Below are 24,507 nucleotides of genomic sequence, written 5' to 3' on the forward strand. Positions count from 1 at the left end.
GTGCGATGGTAAAAACGAGATGCCGGTATCATCTCGAATAATTCCTCAGAGCACTCCCCATGGAACATACGGTACAAAATACAGAGGGAACCGAAGTCCCTCCGCAGACCCAGAGGTTCCTAACGATCCGAACATTGACCTCACGTGTCATGGGCGGCGGCTTTAATTTATCATCTCATGTTATTCATCTATTTATCGGTTGTGAATAGAATGGATAAAACTGAGATATACTGCAAAATCCCAAGTAGCACAAAATTTTCAATTGCTCTACATTTCAGGGCTACAACAAATACAGTGTCGATAGTTAAAATTATTTTAACAAGAATGTCAGCCTGTTATCGTTTTGAAGTAGTAAAAGTTGAGTACTATTTAATTATTTGAATATTTTCTTTGTCGCAGCCGACACTATCAGAACGGCAGCTTAAGTTGTTAATTTTTCCGAAAGCTGTGTCATATCTCACCGTCGCAGACAGAGGGCGAGAATTAGGGCATGTTTAAACGGCTCACGAACTTGATAGGGCATGTGGTCCGATAATGCGTTTAACTCTGCGGAGGGAGATGCTGGGCATAAATCATTGCTAAGTGAGATCGGGCCCGATGTGTGAACTCGTAAATCACCCGTGTAAATGAGGCCCGGCTTCAAACAGACTTCGACGGTGGCCTCTCTTAAAGCGCATTATATAAATTAATCTGTTGCAGGGTTAATCAATCCCGCAATCGGTCGAGTCTTGAAGCCAAGATCACGATTTTCATTTAAAAAATATGTATATCCAAATGCTTAATATGTATTGACTTAGTTTCACTGTATTAATATTTGTTAAAGATAAAACAAGCGTGGAGCTTGTTCCCATTATTTTTTAATTTATTTCTTAGATGGTTGGAGGAGCTCAAAGTCCATCTAGTATTCAATGGCTACCGGAACCTATAAACATTTATCCACCATAAAGCATGAGTTCTAAAGTTTTTACAGTACAACGGCTGCCCCACCCTTCAAACCGAATGTTACTGGTGGTAGGACCTCCTGATCTCGAGGCCACACGGGTAGGTACCACCACCCTGCCTATTTCTGCCGTGAAACATTAATGCAGTTTCGGTTTGAAGGGCGTGGCAGTCGTTATAACTATACTGAGACCTTAGACCTCATATCTTAAGGTAGGTCGTGGCATTTACGTTGTAGATGTCTATGGGTTTCGGTAACCACTTAGGGGTTACAGGTGGGCTGTGAGCTGGTCTACCCATTTATGCAACAACAAAAAAACGCATTACTGCTTCACGGCAGAAACAGGTAGGGTGGTGTAGATTCACGAGACGCCCTACCACAATTTAAGATAGTTATTGCTTTAATAGTTTCTATTACCTAGCTTACCGAGACCTATATATATCGCGTATTTTCATACCACTGCTCTGTTTAAATTAAGAAGTTCACGTCCTTATGAATCCATCAGATCCAATAACCTTTGCATTAGGCACCTTAAGCTCTAAAACTAGGAGCAGGCTTAGGGTCCCCGGTAACTGAACTCGTAACTCGACAAACAGTTCGACGTGTAACCTAACCCCATACATCAGCTCGCTGAGTTTTCGCCGGATCTTCTCAGCGGGTCGCGATTCCGATCCGGTAGTAGATTCATTCGCGAAGCAATTGCTCTTGAGTTGTTAGGTCTCCTCTGGAGGCGCTCGGGCAGCTGTTAGCAAATCCCACCCCTCCTGGCTGAGCCTTTGCTCGCCCACCTGTCCTGGTGAAACTAAATAGGCCTCAGGGCCACAAGTAATCCTTCAATCATAAAAAAAATAATTAAGAAGTTTTCGTTGCATTGAAATAGTGGTCATCTAATCATTTAAACGAATCACGAATTACTCAAATTATAAGGATTCTTTTAGTTATATTACTTGTTTAACATAAAATTATTATATTGGATGCAATAAAAGGACTTCATATGGTTAATACGTGCAGAGCGTCCAATAAAATATACTCCATAATAAAACGTGTTATTTCATGATATGAAATCGTTGAACGTGAATTCCTTTAGAATAATAATACTATCATGTACACGAGCACCATCGGGTCAAATTAAACTGGACCACGTCATATCTCCGTGTATTGGTTATTGAACACTCCCAGCGGCCGAAGGTGTAAATATTCGTATAATGATCTATTTGCATACCTACCCTATAATGTTTCGAGTCTGTTGCTTCACCGTCTGTCTCATTGCAATGAATACGAGAACGCAATTGTACTTTATAGTGCGGATGTTTGTCGTTATTTGATTATACCGAGGGACCGTGAAGAGATTGTAAAGAATTAAAAATGTATGAATCGATTTGCGCACGTCTTTGAGTTGTGAATTCCTTAATTGAGTGCACTTCAAATAATTCTTCGTTTAATCCCTAGCGAAATTATATTAGGAATGGATTAAGAATGTTTTACTGATTAACAATTTAATAGCACAAGACACCTGTATGAATTCGAACTACTTTTATTTTATTTTATTGCTTAGGTTGGTCGACGAGCTGAGGGCCTACCTGATGTTAAGTGGTTACCGTAGCTCATAGATATCCACAACGTAAAAGCCGCCACCTACCTTGAGATAATAGTCCTAAGGTCTCAGTTTTCACGGTACAAGGGCTGCCCCATCCTTCTAACCGAAACATATTACTGCTTCACGGCAGAAATAGGCAGGGTGGTGGTACCTACCCGTGCGGACTCGCAAGACGACCTACTATCAGTAATAACGCAAGTTATAATTTTGCAGGTTTCATTTTATTACACGGTGTTATTCCTTCACCGTGGAAGTCATTCGTGAACATTTCTTAAGTACGTATATCATTAGAAAAATTGGTTATTGCCTGCGGGATTCGAACACCGGTGCATCGCAAGATACATATGCACCGGACCTCTTATCCTTTAGGCCACGACGACTTTACTTTATTAGTGCTAAGAGCATTTTGTTGTGACATAATATCAACAAAGTATTCCACGAAGAACAGGTTATTTTGCGTGATTCGAACATCGACACAGTCGCATTGCTAAATAAAAACGCACCGGACGACGACTTAAATATGTCTCAAGGTGGGTGGCGGCATTTATGTTGTTGTCTATGGGCTCTCGTAATCACTTAATACCATGTCGGTCGTGAGGTTTTCCACTTATCTTTGTAATAAAAAAAAGAAATGAGTTCTAAGGTCTCAGCTTTCACAATACACCGGTTACCCCACCCTTCGAACCGAAACGCATTACTGATTCTCTGCAGAAATAGGCAAGGTGGTGTGATATCTATGCGTGCGGACCCGCAATACATCCTACTACAATTAATTACTCAAATTATAATTTTTGTGGGCTTAATTCCTTTTTTGTGTTCTAGCTCAGTAGACTGAAAACATTTATTATTGTTATTATGTAGCAATGTTTATAACATGATCCAGGCTAGGACCACCAATACCCAATCAAAGACCGTATCAGAAGTTTTTTCACCTATTTGCTCAAGTAACTGCCTTATAATAATGTTAATGAGCATCCTAATTTCTACCATAAGTACTGAGCAGGATATGTTATGATAATATGTATTTCTGTCCTTGCATCGAAGCAATCATATGTCCCGATTTGAATGCATTTGCAGAAATTTCAGATTATTTTGTAGATTATAGTATTTTTAGTTACCTACAGGAACACTTAACACTATGTAACTCTGTCGGATAGTCTATTCATCAACGTTTAGAAAAAATCTACGAGTATCGCACGGAACCCTTAAGCGTATTAAATTATATCTTATCATAATACTTTCTATTGACTCTTAATATTCAATTAAAAAGCCTGTTATAACATTAGGGTGTAAGGGATTTAGATGGTTTCGCAATTTGATATAGAGTTCAATATCACTTGGAAACGATCTTAGTCTGGTATCGTAATTGCACAGTGTGTATTAATTGAGTTAGTTGGCAGTAATAACGTTATATCGGTATTTAATGCGCCATCATTAGCTTAATATTCAGATTCATGGGATGTTACTGACCCGATTTCGGTAGTTCAGTTTACCAAGTTCCTTGTTAATCACTTCTTAATATTATAGTTTCAGTAAACTGATAATATTTTAAGGCTTCGGTAAAGTTAGTTGGGAAATTAGGAGATTTAATTTCGAACAGTGTGAATGACATAGGCATTTTCAAATTTAACTTTAAATAGTGTTAAAACAGTCGCAGGGCGTCTTTTCCTAAAGCTTACGCCTGTACGCACGCGGTCATAGGAATAGAAAGGCTTCTTTACTTCGATCTACATAACGCTTCTTTAAATTAAAAACAAGACACTTTTAGTTTCAAATGTCTACTCTTACTACTGTGATGGCAATCCCGATCACATATTGTTCTTATGTGTGTTAATCTGTTGTATTTGTAAGCAATTTAATTCCATGCGCATTTCGTGATTATTATTATGGTCTAAAAAAATAGAAATTTATTTGCACTCAATAAAATAGCACTACTTTTTTCAATAGGCAGCGGTTGAATGCAGTGGAATAGTAGGCAGCGGCTTGGCTCTGCCCCTGGCATTGCTGAACGGCGGTAACCACTCACCATCAGGTGGGCCATATGCTCGTCTGCCTACAAGGACAATAAAAAAAATAGCTAGCATCGCTTCATCACTATAGTTAGCATCACTCCGGTTTGAGCCCCGTGAACTCACTTATTAGTTAAGGTTACGCTGCAATAGTCTCTCAAGGCTATCAGCTTAGGCGGGGAAAAAAAAAAGTTTTTCAATATTGTCTACGTATTTCCTGACAATGTGTCTAAAGTACTCAATCATTAACATCTAGGCGTAATTTTTCTTAGTTTACGAAATCATTTAAAACGTTGACATAAATTTAACGAGAATGAAGACGTGAACGCTTGTTCCTAAGAAAGAACATTATTATAATTATAATTTATGTACCCGTTTTGTTATATACTCGACACGTTACCACATATTTCGCTGACACACGTTATTATTTATCGCTTTAGATAGAGTTTAAATCATATTTTATGATCGTCTAAATGCAAAATAAGATCTTTACGAGCTTGTTCCTTGTTTAGCATAGTGGCGCCATCTATGCATCACCAGGGAATATGTAGAACGATAGTATTATGTCTGTACTGTCTCTGTCTGTACTGTTGTAAAAGATGAAGGGCATACTTAAACCAGACAAGCTATATTATTATGTTTATTGAAAGATTTGTTACTGATATTACGTTTCTAACTTCGAACTTATGATATATGGTGGCGAGGTATCGTAAAATATGCAACAGTACGCCGGAGTAATCCTACACTACAGTTCGTTTTGATGGCAGCTGAGTTATTGTTTTGATTTGGGCACGTTTTTCGAATGCGGTCTCTGTTCAAAGCGAGAAATTGAAATTCGCTATAAAAATCTATTAATAAATCTTTAAATTTACTTGAATATTTTATAGGTTTTTTTTAATTTTTTTTTATAGCTTAGATGGATGGACGAGCTCACAGCCCACTTGATGTTAAGTGGTTACTGGAACCCATAGACATCTACAACGTAAATGCACCACCCACCTTGAGATATAAGTTCTAAGGTCTCAGTATAGTTACAACGGCTGCCCCACCCTTCAAATCGAAACGCATTACTGCTTCACGGCAGATATAGACAGGGCTACCCGTGCGGACTCACAAGAAGTCCTACACAAGAGGTAATACAATAAAGTTAAAACTTTATATTGAATCTTCTACATAATTTTTTATGTATCATTAAGTCAGTATTTCGGACTTGTGTCCGAATAAACCAACTTAAAACAGACCGACAAAATAACCAGATAGAAAATGTCAGTAAAATATTGAATCTCCCGAGAGCTATTTTAATTTCAGTTAAGTAAAAGAATCAATGCTTAATTGAATCGGTAAGGTAATAATATAATAAAATTTTGTTTTGTGCTGATACATATCGAAAATTGAATTCGAAAATTCTATGTTAGTTTACTTGAGTAAATATGGGCTATTTAATTTTGTTTTCTTACTCCAAATATGTTTCTCTCAGTTCTTGTTAAGTCACGTCGAACTAAATACAGCGAAATGATCAAATATTCGCTCGAATTTGTTTTTATTTGACAAACACGTATAAAGGTCTGTAAATACAACTGTATACACAATTCGGTAGTCTCCGGAAACCGGGTCGGATGTTGGATCCCGGCTGCCGTATCAGCTGGTGACGTACGCGGAATTGGTGGGGGTCAATCTTTATTTATTTTTATTCACTTGATGCCGGAGCTCCTCTGCCAGAGCCCATATACATAATGTGTTTTTTTTTTTTTTTATTGCTTAGATGTGTGGACGAGCTCATAGCCCACCTGGTGTTAAGTGGTTACTGGAGCTCATAGACATCTACAACGTAAATGCGCCACGCATCTTGAGATATAGTTCTAAGGTCTCAGTATAGTCACAACGGCTGCCCCACCCTTCAAACCGAAACGCATTACTGCTTCACGGCAGAAATAGGCGGGGCGGTGGTACCTACTCGTGCGGACTCACAAGAGGTCCTACCACCAGTAATTACGCAAATTATAATTTTGCGGGTTTGATTTTTATTGCACGATGTTATTCCTTCACCGTGGAACTCAATCGTGAACATTTGCTAAGTACGTATTTCATTAGAAAAATTGGTACCCGCCAGCGGGATTCGAACACCGGTGCATCGCTCGATACGAATGCACCGGACATCTTATCCTTTAGACCACGACGACTTCTAAATGTCTACGCTCATCTCGAAACTCAAGGTCGAGGTCTCCATGGTATCGTATGACGTCTTTTCTACTGAAACCGGACTGATAGTGGTACCTAAAAGTACTGGGAAATAATCATTTCAATGAACGGTGTAACGATACTGTTAATAGTATTTTTTCGATTACTGATTTTTTTACTTCTAGGGGTTGACAATTACTCAGATATTTTTCAAAAAAGAATTTTATAAAACATCGAAAGGAGCTTAGTAGGTTGCTCGAAGTGATAAAGCATTACAAATATAAAAATATCGGTCATGAAGAGAAACGGGCACTGATCAGTCAGGCTAAGATTGTATTTCTGAAGAAAGAGTAGAGGAATGAAATAAAATCGAACACTAAGGTCTACGACGGAGAACGTAATAGAAATGACAAGCTTCTCAGTCAACGCAACTGTATGTGAAATAACAAAATTTGAAATTCAATTCAAAAACATAGAAAATGTACGGGAGATCTATTTTCCAACATCATTTCTCACAAAAACAAATCATTTTTTGTTTTATTTTTCTATGAAAAGAAAACGCCTAAGTTATTGGTGATGATATTAATTTATGTTCTTATTTAATTATCGAAATTATTTCGAGATATAATTCGCAACGTCACGCCGCGCCGTCTTCAGAATATGGAAAACAAAATTAAAAATATTTCACTTTGACATCTACATTATGAATTTTAAATTAAATGCAAATATTTTCAAATAACGTTCTGCTAAAACAAATAACGAATGCAAATTAGGTACTACACTTATTTCGTTTCTTAACTGCAATATGCATGTCTCATGAATTACAAAGTACTAATTTACATCCCACGAAGTGATGGCTCCGATTACGGGCCTGGCACTCCGTTCTTCCTGTCGCAACTAAATACGGCTTTCATTTTTATGCCTGACGAAATAATGGTATTTTCGTAGTCGTTATATTCGCCACTCGATTTTAATTTTTAACTGAAAACTGGTACCATTTCAGGATTTTGCTGTTCCATTTTAACAAATTTGAAATGTTAGGTTTTAACTGTTATCTACGACGAGTTTATCTTTAATTAATATCTAGAATGAGTTACAATAATCTCTATAACTAAAAATGAATTGCTGTTCGTTAGTCTCGCTAAAACTCGAGAACGGCTGAACCGATTTGGCTAATTTTGGTCTTGAATTATTTGTGGAAGTCCAGAGAAGGTTTAAACGGTAGATAAATATGAAAATGCTCGCAATTAAATAAAAATAACAATTTTGTTTTATCTTTGATGTGTCCCCCGTCGGACCGATTCCTTTTGTTTGTTTTGAGTTTATTTTATACAAAAGTTTAGGTCTTTTATTTATCCATTGAGGCACTACGAAGTCTGCCGGGTCAGCTAGTTTAATATAATTATAAATGAATTTGTGTTATCACTTTTATGTTCTATACGGTTACGAGTGTCTTTTTAGATATATGAAGATTATTTATAGTCTAGTAGTGTAAAATTCGCTTTTTTAGATATCAAAGCAATATAATCACGAAAAACTGAATTTCTAAAAATAAAATGCTATCAAATTATTAGCTTGCACCTCTCAAATTATTTTACTGTAAATAGAAGAGCAAGTCAAATTGGATAGCAGGCGGCTTTACACAGACTTTTTCTTAACAAAAACATTTCGTGTATTGTTTGCGCAAAAACGATGATTTAATATTAAACATTTCGACGAGAGTACTACAAAAAAGCCGCCATAACTTTTATAATAACTGTCAAAGTTAATATTCTCTATGAAACTTGTTATTTACTTGATATCGTTTTTTTGTGATAGTGAGGACGTTTTTCTTCGTAGTAATGCTTTTTTTTTATTACGTTAGATGTGGATATTGAAGTTCACAGAAATGATAAAGTAAATTCCGAGTTCCATATTACTGAGGCTTTAACGCAGAGATCCCTTCAACCAGGAAACATTTAGGGAGGGAAGATAATTGAGTAAAAGATACAACTGGGGATTGTTTAAGAAACTTCTCTAGTACGTAGATTAGATGCTGAATATATAGTTTAATATCAGAGTACGATTCCATATTATCTATTAATTACACGAGAAATGAATAATATTAAAGACCAAATTACATGCGTTAGGTTACAAAATAGATTCAGGTATTTGTTGAGTATGTCTAACCGATTAGTTGGGTTGGATAGGAGCCGGGTCCTGTCAATGGCTCAGCCCTAATCGGTCGACCGTCGACACAAAGGTTTACATATATTTGATTTCTCAATTCCGCTAAGGCAACTGTTTCTTTGTATTTAAAAAATATAAAATCTTTCAGTAATTTGAAGCGTTACCATTATTTTATTGACGGAAATTATAAGAAGAACTGTCTCTCTGCTATGACGTATTGAAATGGTATTTCCAAAACGCGAGTGAACCGTAGCTTTTAAACTGGAAAGAATAACTGTTTCGCCGCAGAATGGTGATACCTATCCGAACTAGCTGAAAATACGGCTCACTATCTGTAAAGGTTACGGCAAAGACGATTATGACTCATGAATATTCACATCAACATCCGTCTGTAAGCTGGGACAAAGATTGTAATGTAAACTGACGTAATACAAATTGAATGGTGTTACAGTTGATATTGCCATGTACGCATTCTGATTATATTCAAATTGATTAATGATTATTTATGATCTAGTTGGTATCGGTGCGTCCGGATTGTGAATCATAACGTCTCTTAGGTATTGCCATGAGGACCCTTCTCGATTTCTGATTGACCCTCGTTTGAATTTCACAGTCTAATCATGTCTCGGTCTACAATAATAATATAGAAAACAAATTGAAGTTCCTCTGTAATAGCGACATACTTGAAAATTTCAATGCATATTTTGAGAAATGACGACAATAAACTTTAGTCAAAGCTAACGTTTTCGTGTCCATGTACTTGTGAAAGAGTTTTAATTGATAACAAACAAGCAAATGTATAGTTATTATTTCTAAGTTCAAGCGATAGTTTCTCGAACTGAACATTTTCGTCCTGTACTGGGTCTCCGACATCACAGAGTGCCACCAGTTCCGCTTTCGCACTCATTTATGATTAGAAGATAATGCAGACCATTTACCTTTCTAACCAGGTGGCCCGTGCAACCAAGCGTTTGGTATTTTATCTCGCTACTAATAGTTGGGTCTGCGAGAAGCTACAATTATAGAGTTATAGCGAGTCTGAATGTCTAGTATACTTTTTATATTGTTGTTGAAGATAAACGAGCGAACACCCGATGCTATGATGTCGCGGGAGCTAATATCTTTTTTATAGGCCGATGGGTTATGCCACCTCGAGGTCCCCTCCTCTCACTAAGGTAACGGTAGTGGGGTAATTTTTTTTACGGATGGACTAGCTCACTGCCCACCTGGTGTTAAGTGGTTACTAGAGCCCATAGACATGTAAGGTTCAGACATCAATTCAAAGTTCTCAAGTATAGTTACAACGGCTGCCCCACCCTTCAAACCGAAACGCATTACTGCTTCATGACAGAAATAGGCAGGATGGTGGTACCTACCCGCGCGGACTCACAAGAGGTCCTACCACCAGTAAATGCGACTGCGGCTAATTAAATGACTACTATCCATTCTCATTGGAGCGTTTGATCCCGAGGCAGAGCACGTAAGGGATAGGGGGGCTACCGCGGTCAACACTGCAACCAGACTCGCAGCGCACACTAAGGACGTCCGATTGACGGAGTCGTCGAGGACAGATGTCGACAGACGAGCGTCGAATCATCGACTCTACATTGGTCTTTAGTATTCCGAAATACCCCGCTGGTCCATAACCAGCCTACCGATTTGGAACGCGATACACCACCAACTGATCCTATATTGTGTCAAAGATGGTGATCACAACTACAGGGCGGCACGGTGCTGGTATCGTGCGGCGAGGCCTTTACTCCGTCACGTTGACCCATGACCTTCACTGGGGGCTAGACTGCCTCCTACATACAGGTCGCGGCTGCCTACTGTAAGGTACTTTTCTTAGGTCTCATTTGAAGATAAACTATTATGGCGTACTGCATAGGGGGCCACGTATTTCTTTTACCCGTGCCTTAAATTTCAAGGTATGAATGATTTAAAATAATATTATAATCGTAATTCAAGAACAAGTTATGCAGCTCGTTAATAAACTATAATTCGTATGATGCCTGAACATATTATCTGGTTAACTTTCCATGAATACTAATTATTTAAATTTATTTTAATTAGAAGACCTAAATTGTCGTAAAACAACGATCTTATTATCTATACGTTACTATTTGATCGTTAACAGTTAATTAGAAATGGTTGTAAAGTGTTTCTATGAACGGAAAAGCGCGAGGGTAGGCAATTTAAAATTTATGTATTCGAAAAAAAATTGAAATAAACGTATTATAATTTACTATGTGTGTGTAGAGAAGAATTTGACTCAGTTTGAATTGTTAAAAATTAAGTTTATTTTAGTATTTTTACTGCTGTTCATTAATTTTTTTTATTGCTTTGGTGGGTGGACGAGTTCACGGCTCACCTGTTGTTAAGCTGTTACCCGAGCCCATAGACATCTACAATGTAAATGCCGCCACCTATGTTGAGATATAAGTTCTAAGGTCTCAATAGAGGTTACAACGGCTGCTTCATGGCAGAAATAGGCAGGGTGGTTGTACTTACCCATGCGGACTCACAAGAGGTCCTACCACCAGTTTAACTTACTGACGATCTGTTATTGAGCGGTTGCTGTGCTCATAGATTTAATATAGATAGTTTTTTAAATTTGTATTCTAATGATCAGACGCGTCTGGTTGTCTTACCTTTGGAACTGCCGTAAATAGGCATCGACTCAGCGCCGGTACCGTGAGCTATCCCCTCACGTTTCACGAAACTAAAGCACTGAAAGAAACATTTTTCTATCGCACATGCGCATAAGAAAAATAGTTTTGTAACGCAGTGAAATCGTAGAATTTGTTAGGAGTTAACTTACGTCACGGAAGATAAATCAAGTTTATGTGGCATCTTCTGCCACAGCCGGATTTATGTGACTATCTAACGCGTTCCTTCTAATATATTCCTTTAGTAAAACTTTATCTGTAGATACGATGGTTAAGTAAAACGTGTAACCGTGGGAAGGATAAAGTAACCATTTGTTTGTATTTGTGTCGTCGACAACGTAATTAATAGTGACGTGTCCATTTTTTTTATGTTGCTACGTTTTATTCTTCTGGAAGTTTCTAATGACCTATGAGTGACTATCTATATGTATAAAAATGAATTGCTGTTCGTTAGTCTCGCTAAAACTCGAGAACGGCTGGACCGATTTGGCTAATTTTGGTCTTGAATTATTTTTAGAAGTCCAGAGAAGACTTAAAATGTAGATAAATATCAAAATTCCTTTTTTTTGTTTTAAGCTTATTTTATACAAAAGTTTAGGTCTTTAATTTATCGATTGAGGCACTACGAAGTCTGCCGGGTCAGCAAGTGAGTGATAAAAATATTATCCGATATAATTACGATGTAGATTATGAGTAATATATTCGAAAATTATCGAGGAATTCTCAAAATATTAAACGACAGCAAAGCGAGGAATTGTATTATGCAAATCTCGTGCTAAGTAATGGCTTAATGAGTTAAGATGAATTTTGCGCAGATGGTAGGGCCACCCAATATTGGTTACTTTGGTACGCTGTCATGGGCGTAGCCAATAATTAAGTAATAACAGTCTTAACGTCTTAATTCATAAAACGCCTTTGTTCAAACCGCTCGAGAGGCATACGTGACTCGTTTTGAATAAGCGTTACTAAATTTAAACACAAAGAACAATAATTAGGCTCGATAATAGGAACGCAACGTTTATCCACGTTTAAGGCTTAGTATGTAAATGATTATGATAATATAATTTTATGTTTAACATAAATGGAGCAGAATTTGTGTAGTCATGGTTGGAGTTGGCATTCAAGCGAGGTGGTTTCCCGGCCCTGTAACCGGTGTACTGACAAGGCGTGATGCAGCGAATAAATCACGTTTGGTACAATTTACTAGTGATAGCGGGAATTGACTTTAGTTTTACATTGAGATAGCCAGTTGTCAAATGTAAGTTCTTTTTTATGTTTATTGCTTAGATGGGTTGATGAGTTCACAGCCCACATGGTGCTAAGTGGTTACTAGAGCCCATAGACATTGAGATATAACCTCTAAGGTCTCAAGTATAGTCACAACGGCTGCCCCACCCTTCAAACCGAAACGCATTTCTGCTTCACGGTAGAAATAGGCAGGGTGGTGGTACCTACCCGCGCGGACTCACAAGAGGTCTTACCATCAGTAATTAATACAAATTAAAATATGCGGGTTTGATTTTTATTACACGATGTTATTCCTTCACCGTGGAAGCCAATCGTGAACATTTGTTGAGTACGTATTACATTATAAAGATTCGTTTGAATTGTAACTCTTTTTTGTGTGAATTCAGAGCACTTTTTTATAAAGTAGCAATGTGAAGTCCAAAAATAATTGTAGAAATGTATACGACCTGTAGTACATAAAAAACATACATAACGACATAAAAAAAAGTCCGCGACAGCATATGTCTATATGTTAAGGTTGGCTCACCATAACGTTTTTTATGCTAACCAAATTTGTTCTAAAATAAAGCATTATTTGTGAACTATTCCACGCATACAAAATCGCAGGCAAAAGCTAGTTACTAATAATTCGATTTTATTAATCCAGGGTAGTAAGTAGGCTTTCCGTACCTATGAGTTTCTGAATTTGTTCTCTATGTCCAGATTGAGACTTCGCCATATACATGTTATATAATGTTAATTTAATCTATTTTCAAGCCGAAAACCAAACACGATGTATGTATAGTATAGAATTATTATACATTTTATTTCTCGCTCATTTCTCTTGACTCAAATAGTGAGCCAATAAGACGTCCATAGCTGTCTTTATATTTCAACTGAGCGTGGGCGTCAACGTTAAGTCATATTTTAGACCTTTTGTGTCGTATCTCTTTATTACTTTACCTATGCATTAATTTTCCAAATTATATTTGAAAAATCTCTATTACTTCACTGTAACGTGAATTGACCAGATCAATCGGTCCGACTTAAACTTTCCGAGACGCTCTCAGTATATTCATATGCATAATGTTATGAAATTTAATCGATCAACAAATTAAACGGCGTCTCTTACGAAGTTTTCGTTAATTAATTTAAAACGTTTAGACCGTTACGATTTGTTTGTGCGTCATTTTACTGCTCACCGAATGTTAATTACAAACTTTTATTGGGTTTTAAATTGAAAACTTATTTCATAAACGACGTCCCTTATTTGGTTAGATACGAAATGGAGAATGATATTAATAATTTTCAATTTTTTTTTTTTTTGTTTATCAAGACAACTCTTTCTGTCTTTTGTTTGTTAATCGTTCTGGCCTTAGTTTTATTTATCGTAAACTGTTTCAAATGTTTAAATGTAATGTTGCAGTATTTATGTATGTTTATTAGCGTAGCTCACGGCTTAATATTAAGTGGTTACTTTAGCCCATACATACTATCAAAATGATAGAACATTTTGCCATGTCTAGTTTATCGGAATCCGTGATTGCTTCGCGGGTATAGCTGCGACGGTGGTATCCGTCCCGCTGTAGCAGGTCCCGCTGTAGCACAACATCCTTTCGGTATGTATGAAATTATAATTGAAGGATAAGACGATAAATTATTTTGTGTAATCATATCGTGTTTATCTAAACCTTTAAGATCAATGACCCGCGATATCTGGCCACAGATTCATTTAAAACCACATAGAGCTTTTCGAATCATAAGCTCATCGTTGTTGGCCGCGATCAAATTACAGATGATTAAATCAATCAAAGTACTGGTTTGCAAAATTGACTTTGGACCTATTCATTTACATTAATCATATAAGCCTAAAGTTCGTTTTTATGAACTCTGAATATGAACAATAGGCGTTTTTTTATGTTACTTTCTTATTTTCTAAGATAACAACTAGGTGTGTTTATAAGTTGGAACCTCTGGTAGCCACTTCACACTAGGGTCGTGAACTTGTCTATTGATTTACACTCATAAAAAGCAAACAGTTCTTTTTTCAAGTTCTCGTCAATAATATATATATTTATTTTGAAGCAAAAAGTTTGAACTTGGACTACTATGATTTTGGTCATAGATTAAAAAACGAGGCTCCGCTTCAAAGAGAACCAATAGCAGTCTGCACTTTCACTCCACTGATTTTATTGGAGGATTCATACGTACGGCCTTATTTTTACGTTTATTTTTATTTCAACAGAGCTACCCTTTACCTATATATTGGCACGTTGTTTGATTTTTAAAGAATGTATTGAATATGTGTTGCCGGTTTTTTTGATGAGTTTTTTTTAACAATTTTGGAAACCGAAACTAATAATTTTCATAGTCATTTTAATCTAATTATCTACTGTAGCATCTCTATTAGGTGGATTAGATTGATTGATAAACACATTATAAATCATGTTATTAGAAATACGATTTTTTGATTTGCATAGACAGATTAACATGTTTACTTCTCACCTGATGTTTAGTGTTTACCAGAACTCATAGGCATTACAAAGTGAATGTTGTCACTCAACCTGAAAAATATATAAGACTTAACACTCAATTTTATAGCCGGTGTGGTTAAAACTTAGCAAGACGCCTTACCACCAGCAACAACAGAGTTATTTGTGAACTAGAACGAATGCGATTTACTTTCTTTACTGAGAACTTTCCATAAAACAAAATCAATATATAAGGCACGCATAAATTAATTACGAATTCAATTTAACGATCAAAAATCAAATTTAACTTCATAAAACGTAACACGATACCACCAAAGTGCTTATCAAGTATCTCAAAAGATTTAGATACATTCAAATTTGTATGGGGATACTGGATCTCTATTAGAATGGTCCGTCGAGCCGGTCTACTTTCTACTATTATTTTTTATTTAAGTGTTATTGTGAGCAATCTTATTCTGAAACGTGGTTATTGTCTTTCACCCACTGTCGCTGTGGTACCGTTAGTGTCACAATTGTCATAGAATATTTGTGTAGAAGATATATTTCTTTCTTCAAAAAACGCATGTGATTCTTATAGAGTATCTGACTCACATCATGCCTTAGTATACAAGGAACGGATTGATTGGAGTCAAAAGTAGGTAATGCGGTGCTCATTTTATTACTTTAAAGAAGTAGTAGTGGGTCAAAGAAGCATAACCGATCCCATTTTCCGTATAGGATGCTTAAGGTTTGTGGTTTAAAAAATATCTTATGTTTATTGCGTCTTCAGCTACGTTGCGTCTGTTCTGTTCCTTTTAAAATTCATTATCATCATTGATATTCTAAAACAGTACCGCCTACGGAGGTACGATGACGATTCTTTATAGGAGCACCCACAGAATGTCTCCAGCGAGTTCAGGTTGCGTGGTTGCACTACACGTGCGTTCAGAATTCAAAGAGCCTACTTCGGTTCCACAAATTATCCCGTCCTGCTCACGCTTATCGTGTTCATAATATGTACGAGCAGCGTGGATTTCAAAATCGCAGTACGCACTATAGACCCCGGTCAATGTGAACGTGTTTTATGAGAACAATAAAGCAGTAATAGCTTTAGTGTTTCAATTATTGAAATATATCGCATTTTCTTTGGTTGAATAAAATGCTTCTGATTTTATTTTATGTTTTCAATAAAACGCGGCTTGCGCTTTTTTATATAGAACTTAAAATTGTGATTATACGAATTCGAAATTTTATATGAATAAATAGGTATCTATTTCTAGAAGAAATAAGAAACAATTGTGATGTCGACAACATGTCTCATATTGGGTGTCGGCAATTACGTGTTGATGTTTATACCCACTTGGGCATAAACATTGTCCCGCCCCCTGATCACGTAAAAATTTGCGACAGCCACAATTTTGCAGATGTTGTGCAGACGCGTCGCGACCGATCGCAAAACGTCAAATTATTTCGTATCACGTACCGCGATTGTTCGCTTACCGCTTACTGCAGTTTTCTGTCATACAACTAGCGCCAGTCGCAATCGGGTAGCAATAATTGGCACTAAAAAGCCACATTACTTTTTTTTTTGCTGAACAAACCGGCAAATGAATTTATAAAAGCGCGTTACATATAAACATTTCAAAATGTTTAAGTGGAATTCACGTTTGAAACGCCAAGTGAGAGCTGCTAATTCTGTTCTTTTCGATGAAGCGTTACTAAAAATAAGTGATCTAATAATAATTTTTGCTTTATTTTGAATAATAGCTATAAAAATGTAATTGTGTCGTGTCAAACACTGATAACATTTTTTTTTGTAATCGTTTGATAATTTGTAATCAGATAGTTGTTTACGTTACGAACCTATTTTAAAAAAGAATGGATCAAAATTATAGCCTAATTTATTAATTTCATTATCAATTAAGTAAGTACATAAGCTCACAACCCATCTAGTGTTAAGTGGTATAGACCTCACAACGTGAATGCCCACCTTTAGAAACGAGGTCTGAGTTTCAACTGTATACCAAAACGGCTGCCCCATTCTTCAAATTGCAACGCATTACTGCTTCGCGGTAGAAATGGGCGGAATGGTGGTCTTGCGGGTTAATCAAACGCCCTACCACCAACGATTTCTTAAAGAATATTTGCTAATTTGATTTTAAATAAAAGATGAATGAATCCTTAATCATGGAAGTCTTCCATGTATTTATGTCAAATACGTGTTTCATTGGATTTATTGATATCTGCCTGCGGGATTCTAACACTGGTTCAGTCGCATCTTTATTAGAAAGTCGACCGTCTCTACTACACCGCTTAGGCCACGACGATTTCAAATTAAATAGTAAATTCTAGAATAAATGATTTAGTTTTATGGTTTTATCAATAATAACGCGTACAACAGATCCATCTCAGGCCGACATGAGGCCGACAACGCTAGAACAACCAGTCGATGATATTCTAGGCGAGATGCTGCTATTCTTTATCAAGTAATAGATAGTGGATTTGTTTGACTTGGCTAGAGTAGGCTTTGATTTGAATACCAGAAATATAGTGCACTCTTTCACAGCTTGAAGGGAAATAAAAGCTGTGCAGACTATTCAAAATAATGTTCACCCAGGTCATGGGCAGTATGACGTGAATAGGAAACTGCATGTCAGACATTAACTTAATGTTCTATATTATTTTTAAACAAATGAATCTAATATTTTAAGACAATAAATAAATATTTATTTTTATAATCAGCCCAGTTTTTCGTCGACGAAGCCATCTTAAGAGAAGCTTCATTGCAAATATCAGGCCGATATTTAGTAAGTTATTTTTATTCATTAACCAGGTACTCTTTGCACTCACTCACGGCAGTAAGAATGTTATCAATCATTATATTATCTAGACTACAGCGGACAACAACGAAGAGTAGACACATCGTGAGCTGTAGTTGTAGAAAGAGGAGAAAATGGAAACTAAGGCGAACCACTGGCTCATGCAGCTTTCATTTCAGCAGAGGCTGCTCGTACGCAGGCAGAGGCCGCGCATCTTCCAGCTGAGATATATAAAAAAATTCAAGGAATTGACCAATATCGGCAAAAACCTTGTTTAAAATAATAAGTTCAATTTTGTTTTAATTTTAGCCGAGTCCATAATAGTTTATATTACCATAAAAACGAAATAGCGCTTGTTACAATAGTCAAGCAAATCCAAATATATACGTTTTACTTTAGGCTGGTACTACAGTAAAATTTATGACACTAATGAGTATATTTTACGCTAATAAAACTACTCTCAACTTAACATTTCAAAATAACTATTTATTTCTTTATTGCTAAGATGGGTGGACGAGCTTACAGCCCACCTGGTGTTAAGTGGTTACTGGAGCCCATAGCCATCTACAACGTAAATGCGCCACCCACCTTGAGATATAAGTTCTAAGGTCTCAGTATAGTTACAACGGCTGCTCTACCCTTCAAAACGAAACGCATTACTGCTTCACGGTAGAAATAGGCGGAGTGGTGGTCCCTACTCGTGCGGACTCACAAGTGGTCCTACCACCAGTAGAATACCAGTATTTAGCTTCATTGTATATTTTGTATTCACAGTATTTGGCATGTTCTGCTTCTAGTCTATAGGGTTATAGAGCTATCACCTTGCTATCATCCTACTTATCTCGGCCCCAAGTTCAGTTATGTTTCTTTGAAGTTATCGGCAGTCGATATTATATTTCAATTGTGGCTTCAATTTCATGCGGCAAGAAGTTGGACATGTATTACAAACAAACTACGATTTCCTAATTTAAGAATTATTATTCAAATAAAACAAAATTACACAAAAAAAATATTATCAAACTTATCTAACGGCCGTCTGGTGTAGTGGTAAGTGACATGGTCGCTACACAAGGGGGTCGCGGGTTCGAATCCCGCCAAGGGAAGATATTTGTATGATAAATATAAATGTATTTTCCAGGGTTATGGATGTATATTAAATATATGTATGTGTATAATAAAAATCCTACATTTATTTCCGTTATCTGGTATCTGTAACACAAGTTCTTTACGAACTTATCACAGGACCAGTTAACGTGGCGTGATTGTTAGTAAATATTTATATTTATATTATTATTATCACAATGAACAAAAATCAGTGGTGGTTGATCCACATTTTGTCTAAATTATGAATTATGTTTTTCATTTTGTAAGTAATATTCATGTAAGTATCCAACAAAATCTAGAAGAATTATGAATTACTAGTCGATTTGTTATTCATTCTATTCTATTATTTAAAACAGCAGTATATACAATAATATATATAACAATACATCATACAAACGGGGTTAATATAAAGATAAAATGATACAGAACAAATTGAGCACGACAGATTAAAACATTGTCTTAATAAAACAACCTCACAATTTTGCTTTCAAATAGTTATGAATCCATCCTTTACTATAAACACAAAAATGTTAAGGAAATATGTATATTTCCACTAAGCACAATTAAAAAATTATAGGGAGAAATAATTAGGCTATTCTTGCCCTCTCAGTTCACATAATTAAGAACAGCAGTTTTAAAAATCTACATAAAATTACTAGAATACAGAGGTTGGACTAAATTTAATGTCTGTTCTCCACAATCCAATTGAACCACCCTTGAATGTTGACATGGTGCTAAGTGCTGTGTTTCCTCTTCTCTCCCAAAAAATACAATGTTATGAATTTGATAAGAAACATCAATTTCAGCATCTTCATCAGAGTTGGGGCACTGGAAACCCATGTGTGTTTGCCATGTTACGCAATACAAGCTAACAATTATGGTATTGGCCATCATATGATGATCATAATGCAGTACTCTATGTACCAACAAGCATCTCCAACTGGCTTTCAATACTCACAATGGTCAACAGTGTTCCTGGTATGACAATAAACATTACTATAGTACTATATATTAATGGCCTTCCCAGTTTTAAATATACTTTTAGATTGAGTATTATTCTGTAGTCAGGTTACTGAGACAGAGCTCATGATGTTTTACTTGCCTAAAAACCAAACTTTTTCACTATTATGGTGCAGGTCCTGCATAGGCATATTCAGTTGTGTTAAGCCAGACAAATGTATCATGAAATGTTGCATCAATACTTAAAATGTTAAGATCACTATCACAGATCTGAAAAATGTAATTCTTTAGATAAGTACTATCAAATGTATGTTATTGTGAATGATAGGCTTCAGCAAAATACTTACTATTTGCACATTCTTGAAATGATAATGCTTGCGGTTCTAAAACCTTTCTTCATATACAGAAGATCTGATAAGTGCAAATGAGTGCCATCTATACACCCCGAAACCCCGGAAAGCCAAATTTATTGTAAAACCTATAATGAAAAGAAATTTATTTACTATTATATTATGTTTTCAATCACAAAATTATTATTGTTCAAATATCTATGTACTATAAAAATAAGACAAATTTTGAATTAAAAAAAATTATGTAGGAAAGATTAATGGTGGCCTGAAGGCCTATCCAGTTTCACCAGGACTTGACATTTCTTAGAACTCTGTTTAAAATATAGCTATATATAGCAAAATATAGCTATAGTTATAAAGCTTCAAGAATATAACTGATCTATATGATTGACTCGTGGAAATTGTAAAATCAGTGGAACTCTTGTGCTCTATACTATAAGATAATTATTTAACTTACCCATTTATAATAACTTGTGACCCATTGTACTGTTTGCAGAAACTTTAAATGTTTCAATAAAACTGGAAGATTGTTTAATGGCATAGCCACTTCCCTAATGGCATTGGATTTACTACAGTTTAACTCAAAATGCAAAAAGCTCATTCCCACAGGTTTCTGGTATGCAATTTTGCAATGCTGTTAACACCTGTATAAACAAGTTATTTAAAACATTTAGTTAAGAATAAATCTGAAATCAAAAAAACAATGCTACTTTTGAAGACAAGATTTTGTGAATCTTTTATTTTCTTCATTATTTACACATTAAAATGTTAAATTGAATATATATAAGTACCTTGCATTTTACTTTCTATTCTTGTTCGTCTTGATGATCTAGGTTATTAACGGCTTTAATTCAGAGCACAATTGTAAATATTGATGTTTCGAAATTCTGTAATGTGTTCTGAACAAACTTTCCGATAGATAAAGGGGTCAAGCTTGATCCCGAAGACAGCGTCGCAAACGCACTGATTTGTATGTATCCGACCTAATTTCCTTAGACTCCAAAGCCCCATTTATTATTTGAGCTCTGTCCATAGTACATACCTAGAAGAAATATTAATTTGTAAAAAATAAACTATATAACCTCAACATTATTAATGTACTTAAATTGCCCAGCGTGGTATTTAATGTTAATACTATGGAAAACACAAACACAAATAAAGATCTAAACCAATTACACTTACCTAAATCAAGTTAATTAATTTAATTTCACAGATTTTACACTTGCAGATAGTTAGCAACAATTCAGCACCAGATACAAAAGGTGTCGCAAATTTGACAAACGAAATTGCTAAATATCTGCTGTTGTGTGGCAGACAAAAGCATCCGTAATACCGACTATATGCCAGTTGTTGTTAGTTGTATGGAAAATAATGCACTAAAGTTTCACAAATCGCTCTGCAGAGGCAGCACTAGTGATGGTTCGCGATCTGCTTTTTTGTTGTAAGTCCGTAATACGAAATGGACAGTTGACAGCAATATTTGCACAATATTTGTCTTCTGCTAATTGTCTGCGAAATACGTGATACAGCTGCCGGGTGGACTGTGAGATTTTTTGTTGTCTATAATAATGAATTACTATTACAACTTAGCATCCTTCGCTAAGACTGTCGTGAGGCACCATGTGAAATGCACCCATTTGATAAATTATGCGCACCCCTCAACGTAGTACGTTCATGTAACTATGATAATTCTAAAATATCGAACAATAACTGTTCTTTTTTTATTTTATTTTTTTATTGCTTAGAGGGTGGACGAGCTCATAGCCCACTCGGTGTTAAGTGGTTACTGGAGCCCATGGACATCTACAACGTAAATGCGCCACCCACCTTGAGATATAAGTCCTAAGATCTCAGTATAGTTACAACGGCTGTCCCACCCTTCAAACCGAAACGCATTACTGCTTCACGCCAGAAATAGGCGGGGTGGTGGTACCTACCTGCGCGGACTCACAAGCGATAAATACCATCGTAAGCATTTACAAAATAATGTTTCAACAAACTGTTAATTTATAATTGTTTTATTACAGAATATGTCTTTGTAATTCTCTGTGTGTATTGGCCGTATTGACAAATCTCCCTACAAGAGGTGAAAGAACGTAGGCCAAAGAACTATTAAGATTTTGGACCGTAGATGACTTGACATGTATTTTTCGGATTCACGTGTAATTTGTTTCTCAATGTGAAAACTAAAATGAATAATCACACATATTATAAACGTAGGTACATTAGAATCAATATTCGTAATAAAACGAAAATATCATTTGAAATGTTAGAACTGAAAAGTTATTGTTAACGAATCAACGTAACGTCACACATTGATGGCTGTGATTGGCCAATGATGACGTCATATCGCACGAACCAATAACAAATCAGGAAACGCAATAGTGGCACCAATAATTGTCAAAAAATAAAAAATAAAATTTGACACGAAAAAAGTTGGACGCGCAAGTCAATTCTATCTATATATTAATACGTGAAGCAAAAACTTTGTATCCCTTTTTACGAAAATTGTGCCGACGGAGGAGTATGAAATTTTCTACACTTATAGAGAATACAGAGAAGAAGTGCACAATGCTAATATTTTTTTTAAATAATGCATAAAAGATACATTAAATCAATAAAGAAACATTACACACACTACATACCATGTATTTGACGCACACACGCATGCATACAATGAAGTAGGAAACCTATGGAAATGAAACGTCAACCAAAATTTCGTGCCACTGTGACGTCATCTGGCCACAAAACATGGCGGCTTTAGTGCTGTACAAAAGATTTCAATGTTATCAGGTTTTATCGATAAACGTTCTTGGCTCATTTTATTTTAAATATTGTTGAGTATTATTTATTTGTAGAATTTATACTTTAATGGGAAGTAAGTAGGTATATTGTTATGTGCAAATATGATATGATTTAGATGGGTGAAATCTAAGACAAGTTCGTCCTTCGAATTTGCCAAGTAAACGATATGATGATTTTTAAAAGTTGCTACACTGATTTTATAAAGTTGTCGTTTGTCGCAAAACACAAAGATATGGCGTAGTTCAAAGCCATCAGCCCATTTCTAGCATGCTAAATGTTATCGTATTTTGAGTACGTGTTTTTCTTAGACTATTACAATCTATTTTAATTGTTTTGCTGACTCTAAAGTCCGTAACATACTACCGCAGCGCACCCCAAGGAAAGTGCGCCGCACCATTTGAATCACTTTCGCTTGAGAGTGATTCAAATTTTAAACTTAACAAGGGACCGCGTGAAAAAAAAAAACACCTACAGAACATTTATTCATTAATTACAACGTCATTCCTTGTGACCTCCTCTCTAAAATCACTTAATTATTAAATATTTAACAAATTTACAATAGTGTTTTACTCACTGCGGAATAAAACTATTTTATTTAAATAGTTCCGAAGAGATTTTGTCGCTAGCCTTTTTCCCGAAATATCTAAACAGAATGTCTAAATATGTTTTGATGACATATTTTAAAGTGGTATTTATGATTAGTGTCATGATCAATAGATTCCGACCGAAAAATGGATTTTTCGGATGAGGGCTCCTTAATGAATTTAAATACATATAGATAATAGTTTTAGGGCATCGACTTTCTTGAGATCCTATAAATACGTTTTAATTATTATTTTTGTATGTTTTAAGCATGATAAATTATGAAATTTTATATAATCAATCATATTAAATCGATATCAAAGTCAATAAATAATGTACAACCCAAAACAGACGGCCGAACTGACGTGACAATGACATTTGGCGCGCTAAACATGGCGGATTTTCGGCCTCATTAGACGGAGACGAAGATATTTACGTATATTCATGTTTCATTTTATGTACGCACTGAAATACTGTTATATTGTTTTCCTGCGAGTTAAAGTGCTGAGTAAGAACGAGATAGATATATGTTTATGTATGTGCCTTCAAAATGGGTGCTATTTATATAAGCAATTGTACGTATAGAACAATATGTCGTGTCCCTACTATATAGGTCTATGCATGCAT

The 24,507-nt window shown here is 35.8% G+C and overlaps 1 protein-coding gene and 1 long non-coding RNA gene across 3 annotated transcripts in view; one reads left to right on the top strand and one right to left on the bottom strand.

Annotated features, from left to right (window-relative positions):
* Window positions 1-24,507, top strand: part of LOC114252606 (agrin) — a 189,990-nt gene that overhangs the window by 34,330 nt on the left and 131,153 nt on the right. The window lies entirely within an intron of this gene.
* On the bottom strand, window positions 19,038-22,015 carry LOC114239267 (uncharacterized). Its single transcript, XR_016323149.1, has 5 exons — window positions 21,676-22,015; window positions 21,285-21,535; window positions 20,951-21,137; window positions 20,491-20,621; window positions 19,038-20,413 (listed from the first exon to the last, which is right to left on the bottom strand). It is a non-coding gene; the product is annotated as an uncharacterized LOC114239267 (long non-coding RNA).

Source organism: Bombyx mandarina, chromosome 05 (assembly GCF_030267445.1).
Source record: "Bombyx mandarina strain Sakado chromosome 05, ASM3026744v2".
Lineage (NCBI taxonomy): Eukaryota > Metazoa > Arthropoda > Insecta > Lepidoptera > Bombycidae > Bombyx > Bombyx mandarina.